Here is a 13620-nt window from a genome sequence, read left to right on the forward strand (position 1 = left end):
GCTGACTGATCAACACTTATGCCAAACTGCATAAGCTAGAAACTGAAATTTTGACGTGCATAGGATTTGTGATGCAAGATGCCACTAATAATTGATTTTTGAAAATTCGATGTGGGGAAAGGGTGAAAAAAGGGGTTGCAATTATTATAAGATATCCATATCTCGGAATTCCGTAGGTTTAGAGATATGAAATTTTGTATTTCGACTTTTCATTTACAATAATTAAACATTTGCTTCCGCTATGGTTGATGTTAAGTTTGACGTCCCTTTCAGTAGCGAGGCTACATGAGAGGGGACCTACTGATCAACGTGGAATGCGAACCACATGAGCTCCAGCCGGGATGGTTGATGTTTGACATAGAGACAGAAAAAATGATGTATTTCGCTTTGTGCTTCCATCTTCAATCGCTTGAACTGGAAGAACTTTCTTCATAATGTTTGAATGTGCCACATATGTGAGGGTTAAGATGTGTTTATTAAGCCTTATAATTCCAACGGGGGAAGAAGGAAGGGGGACTTTTGCTAGTAACTGGTATTTTTATGGCGTATTCATGGCATGCAGAGGGCATCGCTTTCTTGACGCGTGAAAACAATATTCTACATATCTAGGCAATTCAATTCAGTACTTACATACATTACTACCCAACGGAAAGTCAGTTATTTTTTGTAGGTATTAGATTGCCACAACACGACTATCAAGAATATACCTGAATTTTGTTGAGATTAGTAAATGTTTTAAGTTGTGAATACGTATTAGAATGGAAAGGTAGCAGTAAAGGAACGTCAGTTCATTGATTTCTGATGCAAGCAACATTTAGTGAATTATTTACGTAAGTCTGGCCTGATAAAGTAAGCACAGAGTCTCAGTGATAGATGCAAAGTGGCTTCTAGGAGAATCATTGGCACCTGTTTGTCAATTATATTAAGGCTATGGTGTTCTGAGTATTCATTCTGGTATTTGAATTGGTGATCAGCAATATATCTATGTGGTAAGGGCAATAAAATCGGAGAAATATATGGTTCTGGTGTGCGTTATGGCGTTTAGAACGCTCAATACTATAGTAAATTTGATGAGTTTGAGTAATACGTTGGTGTTCTTGTATTTGAAATATATTTTTGTTAATTTAAACTTTTGGTAACAATACTTGATGCTAAACAACGTCATTAACATTTCTTTAGGCAAGTAGTTGACCCAATTTTAATAGGATAATAAGAGAGGAAAGTGTAATGATTATAGAAAAAAAAATGGCAGTTAAACACTAGTAATTGCATAGGTTAATTTTGAACACATATTAAGGAATGAAGTTATTAACTAAACAAAATTTCCGAACTTTAGGAAAAGATGAGCGGACAAAGGTGATAAACGCCATCTTTTTTGGAATCTCTTTTTTGAGGCCAATAACAGGGCGCAATGGTTGAAAGCATAAATTTACTTCGTTACATTCCGGTAAGGTTTCCTTTTACATTCTACATTTACATGTATTTTGTGCTAGTCATTTAGATTTTCTTCAACTCTTAAAGAAAATGTTGAGAAATATGGCTACTAATATAAAGAGTACTCTATATTATACGAGCAACAAAATATTTTATGTTATTCAAGGTCTGAAGACCTCTGGGATTTGAGTTGGATAATTGTGTCTAATATTGGTAAAGTTCATGAAGCAAAGTTTCTTCATTAAACGTCGACTTCTACTGAAGACAAGTTACATTAAGAGTCCCTATCACTGCGAAATTAAAATACCGCTAATTTTACATTAATTATATGATATATTCAAATAGATAAACGATTATCGAAAAGTGGATCAAGACCTTCCCAGACGATGTCATTTTGCATGAGGTACCGTTATCACGAGTCACCTAGTAGCTTTCCGTTTGCAGTTATTTAGAAACGCGAAAATAAATGCCGATTTTCAATATGGCTGGAAATCGAAAGCAGATAAATGAGTCATGATAACGATATCTCACGCAAAATAATATTGTCTAGGGAGGTCTTGTTCCACTTTTCGATTATCTTTTATCTATTTGAAGATATCTCAGAATTACTGTAAAATTAGCAGTATTTTAATTTCGCAGTGATGAGGCCTCTTAAAGAGAGGTTTTATTGTAATTTACTTTGTAATTACAATCACTTTCTCGTAAGCAAAAGCAGTAGGTTAATCACGTTCCATGACAATCGCTAGGTCTTTACAATGAGTTTCCTTTCGGCCAGCACAAAACAACATTCCCCAAAGTCAATACACGTTACCGCCGTCTCATTTGTGCATTTTCCAACCTACAACCAAATATTCATTCACTCAAAATATTATTTAATTAGAACATAAGGTACATCACAAACACGGCTAATGAATTGTTGTTGTCTAACATCTGAATAGAACGTTAAATAAGGCTTACTGCAAATGAACTTGGAAGCGAATTTAAGAACACTAATGTACTTCATATGTACATCCAAACTAGAATATGTTAACAATATGTAGCCTTAGTGCTGAAATAATGTGCATCAATTTGAATCAATTCAATCTAAATTCGTGCGTTATTTGACATATAAAAATACAAGAAAATATCGTTGATACGAAAAATATCACGTTGAACTTAATCAAATTACTTATTGCATTCTATCGAAACAAGAAGAACTAATTATCTATCCATCACAACATTGCTATCAGAAATCACCTACCATGTTCCAAACAGGGAAATACGGTCATGGTTTAGACGAAAGTACACTTTGACAATATGGTTCAAAATAATAAGTCCTACAATAGATATGTAGAATACTAGTTGATGCATGTATAAAACAATACTTTGAACATAAGATTCCACATATAAAAGAAAGATTCATATGCTTATAACAAATTTTAGGTCTATATAATTGTGAATTGTACTTTCCGAATTGTAATTAGGTATGTATACTTATGACCATTATCAATAGGTGTACACCTTTTGTGATAATAATAATAATAATAATAATAATAATAATAATAATAATAATAATAATAATAATAATAATAATCCAAACAACAACCGGAAAAATACAATAGGTCCTATAGTGCGAAGATTGAAAATTACTGACAGGTATACTGGGCATCGTAATCCTATAGCCTTCTAGGAATTTGCGGAAGAGTTGCAGGTTCTTGTTCTTTAGTCTTCTTCATGGATTTCACATTCTCTGATCACTGACCTTGATGAACCGTTCAATATAAACAATAAAACATAGTTTTCCTGCTGAAGTACTGTATTTTTTCGTGTTTGCACCTCAATTTTAGTCTTTTTCGGGTAATCCACGATTTTTGCTATATCCGCCCTTGCCACCCAATTTCGCGAATAATCGATGCTTTACTGCATCTAAATTCTATAGCATTATATGCATTTAACTGAAAAAAAAAGTCCAGAGATAATAGCGTACTAATTGACAGAAGTTGATTAAGCTGAACAAAATGATACGGGTAAGTATAAATCCTCATGCGTACTTTTCGAGAAAATCGAGAAAAAAACTATTTTTGTAAACGTAAAAATTGATGTTGTAAGATAAACTACAATATCTATTAGGATGAAACTGATATCAAGATTTTCATTATGACACTAGAAAAGAACACTACTATGCATTTTGGTTAATGAGATATAGTTCAAAACTATGATTAACTTTACTTTTTTCAGAACAAGACATTTATTAGTAGATAGATCGTTGATCTGAGCAATATGAGATGACTGAAGACAAATTCTCATATGTGGTTTTTGAGAAAAATGCATCTTACTGGCGTTAAAAATGTATTTCGAACGTTACACTCTACCCCTTGACACCTTAGATCATGAGCTCCTTACAGACTATCAAATTCATAATCATCTTCCACTCATACCTCCATTATTTTCCATCATTTCCATAATTTTCCATCTTCTACTAACATGGGCTCCCATTCTCTACATTAAAGCCTAAAGAAGCCCCTAGACAAGAAGATAACTTCATCTAGCTGCAGGGCTGGATTAAGGAAGGGCCTTAGGGGGTCTATAGCCCCGAGCCTCCAGGTTAACGGGGGCCTCCACTCTGATCAAAATCTCATATGTCTGTCTAAAAAGAATCATACAAGGTACAATCATCATCATAAGGTAAAATAAACCAAAAATACAATGAAACATAGTCCCTTAATGTTCCTACGGTACTTTCACAGAAATGTATTGCGCGAAGTCTGCAGGGGCCACGTATTTTTTCTAGCACCGGGCCTCCACATGGGTTAATCTGGCCCTGTCTATCTGGCTAACACGTATTAGTGTTCTGATGTGATGGCACGCTTCACAGTAGTATGGGCTGTACTTCAGGAAACTTTTTGGCCCCTGGGTCCCTGCCTCAGGACCCATGGTCCCTGGCCGGGGTCAATGACCTAGGGGTACCTAGGACCACCCCCTAAAATTTGGCAGGGGTACATAGGACCACCCCCCAGGACCCATGGTCCCTGGCCCGTGTCAATGACCTAGGGGTACTTAGGACCACCCCTCTAGATTTTGGCAGGGGTACATAGGACCACCCCTTAAATTTTGGAAATTGCCAAATCTAAAAATTGGGTGTGGTAGCCTAGGACCACAGTATGTACCTCTATCAGTATTGGGTGTCTATGTCGTTCCCTTTTATGGGTAAAAAATTGCCAAAAATTCAAATTTCGGGGTTTTTTGACCTAATTTATCCCCTTTGATGAGGTATTATTATCCTATATGGTTATATGTGCATATACAGGGATTCATTACCTTTCATAAGACATGGGTATATTAATGCACCCCTTTAAATTTTTGGGAGGTGTACCTTGGCCCACCCCTTCAATTTTGGAAATTGCCCAATTTCAACATTGGGTATTATAGTATAGAACCCTAGTATGTATTACTATAAATTTGGGTGGTCCACTTCGTTCCCTTTTAGGGGTACAAAATTGCCAAAATTTTAGTACAACCACATGTTTGGTTTTTTTTTTTGGTTCATTTTTATTCCCTTGGATGAGGTCCTATTACCTTATATGGGTGTATACAGGTGTTTATTTCCTATTGTAAGACATAGGTACATTTGTGCACCCCTTTAAATTTGGCAGGAGTGCCTTGGCCCACCCCTTCAATTTTGGAAATTGCCCAATTTAAACATTTTGGTACAATAGTATAGAACCCTAGTATGTATTACTATAAATTTGGGTGGTCCACTTCGTTTCCTTTTAGGGGTACAAAATTGCCAAATTTTTAGTACAACCACATGTTTGGGTTTTTGGCTCATTTTATTCCCTTGGATGAGGTCCTATTACCTTATATGGGTGTATACAGGTGTTTATTTCCTATTGTAAGACATAGGTACATTTGTGCACCCCGGCAGGAGTGCCTTGGCCCACCCCTTAAATTTTGGAAATTGCCCAATTTAAACATTTGGTATAATAGTATAGAACCCTAATATATATTACTACAAAATTTCGGTGGTCTATCTCGTTCCCTTCCAGGGGTACAAAATTGCCAAAATATAAACGTAAGCAATACGTTGTACCACGTGTTTGGGTTTTGACCTAATTCATTTCCTTGGATGAGATCCTATTACCTTATATGGTTATATGGCCATGTATAGGAGTCCATTCCCTATTATGAAACATAAGTACATATGTGCACCCCCGGGAATGGTACCTTGGCCCGCCCCTTAAGTTTTAGAAATTGCCAAATTTAAACATTTGGTATCATAGTACTGGACCCTAATATATATTACTACAAAATTTGGGTGGTCCACCTCGTTCCCTTTTAGGGGGCATTTTGTTCCGCTTTAGGAGTGAACCTTGCAATCGTCCCGAGTTTGATTCTTGGAAATGTTGAATTTAACGTCCCCGCGAAAACGGTGAGAGATGATAGGACGAAACAGGAACTTACTTGACTGAGGATTGAAGCAGGGACCTCATACACTAGAGACAAGCACTGAGCCATCGTACACGTGTGTTGATTACTATGCAATGGTCCCGAGTTTGATTCTAGGTGTTAGTTTCAGGAAATGTTAACGTTCCCTTGAAACGATGATGAGAAATGAGAAAACATCATAAACTTACTTGCTTGCGGATTGAAGCAGAGACCTCACACATCAGAAAAAAAAACGCTGAGGCACTATGCCAACTTCAGTGCAAGCAATTTTTGCGTATGAAAAAAGAACATGAACAGATTATGTTACATTACTACACATTTCTGCTTGTTGTTACGCATAGAAGCTTGTTATTGTGAAATTGCAGAATCTGCTTATACTACATCAGCATTTTTCTCAGCTGACGGACTTTTAAAGCTCAACTTTACATTTATGTCAAAGACAGTTTCGTAACATATCGATGAGTGTTACATTTTTCAATCAAGTTTAAGAAAAATGAATCACATTTTAGATGTGGTAATTTGAATGTCGTAAGAAACTAACGAGTCAACGGTATGATGTCATTATCAAAATTGCGATACTAGATGTCGTAACGATTGATGTGTAAGGAGAAAAAACGTGAATAATGTCACAACCAATCAGATTGTTTCTTACATCACGTTTCGGCTCATGATACATGATGAAAGCTGTGTTTTCATTGGTTCTCCGTGATGTCATTGATTCATTTTCCTCGTTTCTGATTGGCTGATAGTGTTGTCACTTTATAGTTGAACCGTTTCAGACCTAAATAAATTTCTTAATTTCATTTTCAAATCCTACTTCCACGAAGATCTTGAATGAACGTAGGTGTACCTCTAGTGACAGCGTGACTTTACTCCGTTCCTTGAATTTGAGGTAAGTATCGACTGCGTTTTCTTAACATCAATGGAGTGCTTTTGCATGAGGATAACATTGTTATCATTGTTTTATTTTAACACGAAATATTTAGCAAATGGAAGAATAACCCTCACTTACTTGACCGGGGATCGAATTAGGAATCCCACACATTAGAAGTAAGCACGAGAAAATTGTTGATTTTGGTTTAGCGTCCCTTCAGTAGTGGGGTGCTAGGAATACAGCTTAATGTTGAATTTGAGCGCATACTGGGTGTTGAACCCGGGCCACATCCCACACATTAGAAGTAGGCACGAGAAAATTGTTGATTTTGGTTTTAGCGTCCCTTCAGTAGTGGGGCTAGGAATACAGCTTAATGTTGAATCTGATCGCATACTGGGTGTTGAACCCGTGCCAGAGGAACGTAACGCTAACCACTTAGCTCAGTTTCTGAAAGTAAACAAAGAAACTACGCACGATTTTGTTCCCTACAACGTGAGACGTGGACCTACAGTTTAATGTGGGATCTGATCTCCCGCCGAGAAACGAATTCGAGTCTTTCTTGTCTTAGCTCGAAAAAAAAAAGCAAGCGCATGAGATTTTGTTTTCGTTTCATGTTCGTCATACGTTTTAAAGTTCAGTGTCAGAGGAAAAATGCTTACTACTACAATGATTCTTTCAGCACAGTTAGAAAAACAATTTCATTCATTCTTTTTATCACTACAGAAACTTAGGTCATTTACATGTTGATGTTGGTCCGGGTTTGATTTCCAGTATGACGACAATAAAACGTTTCAGTAGTAGAACTATTTGAGATATGATCATTCTTTTAGGATTGATCGTGTAGTCATTTTGATAATGTAGTGATCTCTGAATTCAATTTTAATTCGTGCTTTTTTTTCTCTTTTCGTTTTAGATATTTGTTTTTTCTTCGCCTATTCCTTTTTTGCTTACCTTACCTTTTTCCCTATTTGAATATGGCTACTTCTGGCTTTACTGTCTTGCGAGAAATCAATAGACATTATCGGCGTTTTAATCTTGAAGGACGAATGCTGGAAATTCAAATTAATGCTCCGACCAGTGGCACCGATATTGTGGAGTGGGTTCAGACCTCCTTTCAACAGATGTTGGATTACTTATTGGAAAACGTCGACGAATCATCGATGGTTGGATTGTCGATTTTATCCCACGATGAGAAGAACAAACCGTTTTATCTATCTTTCCGGCATGCAAGTAATTTGACACTGGAGACTTTATGGGCTTCCTTTGATCGCATCCTTCAAAGTAACGATAGTTTTCTCATGAACGAACCGTTCATTGTCCATTTTCATCATGTGGATGTGCCCCGTGGATTTGGATTGGTGCGTCGAGGTCTTTTATCAAACGACGAATTATTAAAACGCAAGAAAGGCATTTTACGTGTAAAAAACACCGACAAGAAATGTTTAGCGTATGCAATTGTGATTGCTATTGGCCTAAAGAAATATAAGGATACAAATAAAAAAGTTTACGATCAATATCGCAAACAGAGCAAGTGTGTCGTTCTCCCTGACGTACATGAACTTTTGTCCAGATCATCAGTGAATTTAGACCATGGGGGATCTGTGGAAGAATTACGACAATTGCAACGCTACTTAACCGATTATAAACTTACCGTATACACCAGTTTTTCCGGAGAAGATATTCTGTATGAAGGGCCAGGTGGCGAAGACAAGATTCCAATCAATTTAATGTGCATCAATTCACATTATGACATCATCACGTCATTAACAGCCGTTTTCTCTACTGTGTATTATTGTGTTGCATGCTACAAAAAATATGATCATCTTAATAGACACGTCAAGAACTGTTCGGCCATGTGTGAGAAATGTTTGCAGAAACCGCCATGCAGTAAGACCAATACGGAGAAGCAGTGCCCAGAGTGCAATCGTGAATTTTATGGTGAAACATGTTATACAAATCATCTGACTGTACCATATCATAAGGGCCAACCAATATGCAAGATGGTGAAACAGTGTGCCAAATGTCTACGCATTTATTCGTTTGTCCGTACAGGGGAAAGACAACATCATTGTACAGATTATTTTTGTAATGTGTGTCGTAAACACGTTACGTCTACCCACCAATGCTACATGAAGCCTGATACGACTCAATTAAAACCTGGAGTTCCATCAGTGTTACATGCCAAGAAAGCTATGATTGTCTTCTATGATATCGAAGCCACACAGGATACTTTCTTCGATGAAGACACGTTCATTCATAAGCCCAATTTACTGGTGGCCCAACAAGTATGTTACAACTGTGTTCAAGATGAGGATATACATCATCCGTGTGAAGTTTGTGGACAGCGAGAACATATTTTTCAAGATGATCCGATCAATGCCTTTCTTGCGTATTTACGTCAACCACGACCCAACATCAAACTTATTGTATCTTTGGCACATAACTGTAAGGGCTATGATGGTCATTTTATTCTTAAATCTTTAGTGGAAGAACATGAATTGAAACCTACTTTGATCTTGAACGGAGCAAAAATTTTAAGCATGAAAGTGAATCACTTATCGTTTATTGACTCCTTAAATTTCATGCCAATGGCTTTAAGTAAATTATCCAAGGCATTTCATTTACCCGCGACCAAAGGATATTTTCCACACTTTTTTAATACTGCTGCAAATCAAACGTATGTGGGAAAATTACCGGACATCCATTATTATGGTGCAGATGAAATGAAAGTGGATGAACGAGAGAAATTCATGACATGGTACAACGAACACCAGAACGATACGTTTATTTTCCAAAAAGAATTGGTAAACTATTGTGTCCAGGACGTCAACGTACTTCGATTGGCTTGTATATCTTTCATGACCACTTTTGAACAAGAAACTCACGTCAATCCTTTCCTGGAGGCTATCACTTTGGCGAGTGCGTGCAATTTAGTATTTCGACGAAATTTCTTAAAACCTAATACTATTAGCATTCTTCCTGCACGAGGATATCGTCACAGAAACAATCAGTCACGGATTGCTTTGCAGTGGCTTGCCTACATGGAAGAAAAAGAGGGTCATTCAAATCTACATCCGGCCAAAGGCAAAGAAGTTTATGTTGCTGGTTTTCATCTGGACGGCTACTACAAAGATCCCGACACTAAAGAGGAACACGTGTATGAATTTGAAGGGTGCAAATTCCATGGATGTCCTCTATGTGTCCCTACAGGCCGTGATCAGCCCATTTATGAGAACTCCGAAGAAACAATGAACTATCGCTACGAGAGAACACAGCGTAAAATGAAATTATTACGATCCATGGGATATAAAGTACATGAAATGTGGGAATGTGAATTTCGTCAAGTGTTAAAATCCAATCCAGCATTGGCCTCTTCTTTAAGCACACATCCTTATACTAATAAGACACCATTAAATCCAAGAGACAGCTTCTATGGTGGCCGTGTTAATGCCATTAAATTGTATCACGTCGCAAATGAAAATGAAGGCGAAGAAATAAAATTCTTGGATATCGTCTCCCTGTATCCTTATGTGAATAAATGTGGACGGTATCCAATAGGGCATCCACGAATATATCTACAGGGAGATCCAGAAATGCCCGACATTCAAGATGTCAACGGATTGGTCAAGTTGAAGATTTTGCCTAGCAGAAATGTGTTTCATCCAGTGCTGCCATTTCGCTCAAATAAGAAGTTGTTGTTTCCACTTTGTGCTGCCTGTGCCACAGCATTAAATCAAGATTCTGAATGTACACATTCGGACAGTGAACGAAGTCTAACAGGAACATGGGTGTCCTATGAAATTCAAAAAGCCATTGAACTTGAGTATCAAGTCATTGAAATTTACGAAATTTGGGATTACGACATCACCGTATATGATCCAGAAACCAAGACTGGCGGATTATTCAGCGAATACATTAACACATTTTTGAAATCTAAGCTGGAAGCTTCTGGATGGCCTGCCAATTGCGTCACCGAAGAAGAAAAGCAGCAGTATATTCAAGTGGTACAACAACGGGAAGGCATAACTTTAGATGCAGCAAATATAATGACAAATTCAGCACGTCGTAGTCTTGCAAAACTCTGTTTGAATGCCTTCTGGGGACGACTCGCTATAAGAGACAATTTCAGCCAAACGACCATCATTAACGACCCCAAAGAACTGTATCAGAAATTAACTGCTCCAGATATAAAAGTCAACCAAATTTTACCTGTTAATGATTCGATGTTATACCTTTATTGGCAGTATGAAGATGATGTTCCAGTACAAAATCACAATGCTAATGTTGTCCTTGGAGCATTTACAACGTGTCAAGCTCGTCTGGAACTCTACAAATATTTAGAACTGCTGCAAGAAAGAGTATTATATTTCGATACAGATTCCGTAATATTCACGCAGCGACCATCACAGCCCACAATAGAACCAGAAGTATTTCTTGGTTCAATGTCAAATGAACTGGAATCAATTGGACCAAAAGCATACATTAAAAAATTCGTGTCTGGTGGCCCAAAACAGTACGCCTTGGAAATCTACAACCCCGACACGAAATCAACCAGTTATGTATGCAAAATTCGTGGATTCACACTCAATTATACTGCAAGTCAAAAGTTAAATTTTAATAGTCTGGAGCAAATGATCATAAATCAATCGAATGAAAAAAATCTTCATTAGCACGCCGCACAAAATTTACAGAACCCACGATCATCATCTTGTCACAAAACCTGAAGAAAAGAAGTACAGTTTCAACTATAAAAAACGCCGATTAATACCAGACACATACGAGACATTGCCCTATGGGTATAAAAAAGCCAGAACAGAATAACAGCCATATTTTCCCCTAATCCCACCAACATCACCTCCCAAAGACGGGGCAAAGAATCAACGCCTCCCAAAGACGGGGCAAAGAATCAACGCAACACGGGACATGCTTCAACGAGGCCACAGCGGAAACAAAACTCAGATGACATCACCTTGCAGAAACCCGTGGAGAAAAAAAAAAGGAATTCAGGTACGTCACATTTGCGTTTCTTTTCTCACCTCACTCTCTCTTGATCAGTTAGTTCGATGTTAATAATCTGTTTTTCTTCTTTCACAGGAAACAAAATAAATATTACCATGTATATTCATATGTTTTATTTTCTCTTTACAGAATTTGTACCCGTCACGGACACGTCTTCCTTTGAAGAAAAAAGAAATTCTGTATTCATTTTCACATGCTAAAAATAAATGTACAAAAACATGATTCTGTGTTTTTTATTTCACATCCTAAAATCAAATTCTTTTTCCTGTACTGCGATTTCAATTTCTTTTTTCTGAATCAGTTTACCGGTAAAATAAATCAATGTTTTACGAAAAAAAATCAAACTAAATTTTTGTTTCAGAAAATTTTTAGTGTACGAAAAAAAAACTGATTCAGAAAATTTTTGTGTACGAAAAAAAATGTTTTCAGAAAAATTTTTTGTGTACGAAAACAAAATTCTGTTTCAGAAATTTTTTTTGTGTGTACAAAACAAAAACTGTTTCAGAAAAATTTTTATGTACAAACAAAATTCTGTTTCAGAAAAATTTTTATGTACAAACAAAATTCTGTTTCAGAAAAATTTTTATGTACAAACAAAATTCTGTTTCAAAAAAATTTTTGTGTGCAAAACAAAAATCAGTTTTCGTCACGAAACTGCTCCGACTAAATGAATCGATTCATTCTGTTAGTGTTGGCAACACTGGAAAAATTTCGGTAAGTATCGCTCAGACCCTGAGTTACAGCGAACACAACTAGATTCGAACCAGCAACCTTACATGTCTGATTCATCTCTAAATACAGCCAACTAAACAATAAGATTATGTGTATACGTCAATGCTTTGCACTGAGTCAACAAGGTTTTCTTCAAGGTCAAAGTTGCACACGAAGTAAAAAAGATGACAACGCAGATCTTCTATCTTTCTATATGAAACATAAACCTAGTATAAACTGCTCGCACTGAAATGTGTAATGTAACATAATCTGCTCGTCTTCTTTTCATACGCGAAACTGTTCGCACTGAATGGAGTACGGCGGCTCAGCGCTTCAATCCACAACGAAGTAAGTTCATGTTTCCTCCTATCATTTTTTCATCATCGTTTCAAGGGGACGTTAAACTCAACATTTCTTAAACTAACACAAAAAAAAATCGAACTCGGGACCATGACATAGTAATCAACAAACTGAACTTCTCAATGGGCCATGGTGACTCAGCTCTTATTTCTGATGTGTGAGGTCTCTGCTTCAATCCGCAAGCAAGTAAGTTTATGATGTTTTCTCATTTCTCATCATCGTTTCAAGGGAACGTTAACATTTCCTGAAACTAACACCTAGAAGTAAACTCGGGACCATTGCATAGTAATCAACACACGTGTACGATGGCTCAGTGCTTGTCTCTAGTGTATGAGGTCCCTGCTTCAAATCCTCAGTCAAGTAAGTTCCTGTTTCGTCCTATCATCTCTCACCGTTTTCGCGGGGACGTTAAATTCAACATTTCCAAGAATCAAACTCGGGACGATTGCAAGGTTCACTCCTAAAGCGGAACAAAATGCCCCCTAAAAGGGAACGAGGTGGACCACCCAAATTTTGTAGTAATATATATTAGGGTCCAATACTATGATACCAAATGTTTAAATTTGGCAATTTCTAAAACTTAAGGGGCGGGCCAAGGTACCATTCCCGGGGGTGCACATATGTACTTATGTTTCATAATAGGGAATGGACTCCTATACATGGCCATATAACCATATAAGGTAATAGGATCTCATCCAAGGAAATGAATTAGGTCAAAACCCAAACACGTGGTACAACGTATTGCTTACGTTTATATTTTGGCAATTTTGTACCCCTGGAAGGGAACGAGATAGACC

General features: G+C 37.1%; 1 protein-coding gene across 3 annotated transcripts in view; it reads right to left on the minus strand.

Annotated features, from left to right (window-relative positions):
• The window catches only part of RhoGAP100F (Rho GTPase activating protein at 100F), a 1104624-nt gene that overhangs the window by 978204 nt on the left and 112800 nt on the right, over window positions 1-13620 (minus strand). The gene's annotated exons all lie outside the window — the stretch shown is intronic.

This window comes from Thermobia domestica, chromosome 16 (assembly GCF_964235325.1).
Source record: "Thermobia domestica chromosome 16, izTheDome1.hap1.1, whole genome shotgun sequence".
Taxonomy (NCBI): domain Eukaryota; kingdom Metazoa; phylum Arthropoda; class Insecta; order Zygentoma; family Lepismatidae; genus Thermobia; species Thermobia domestica.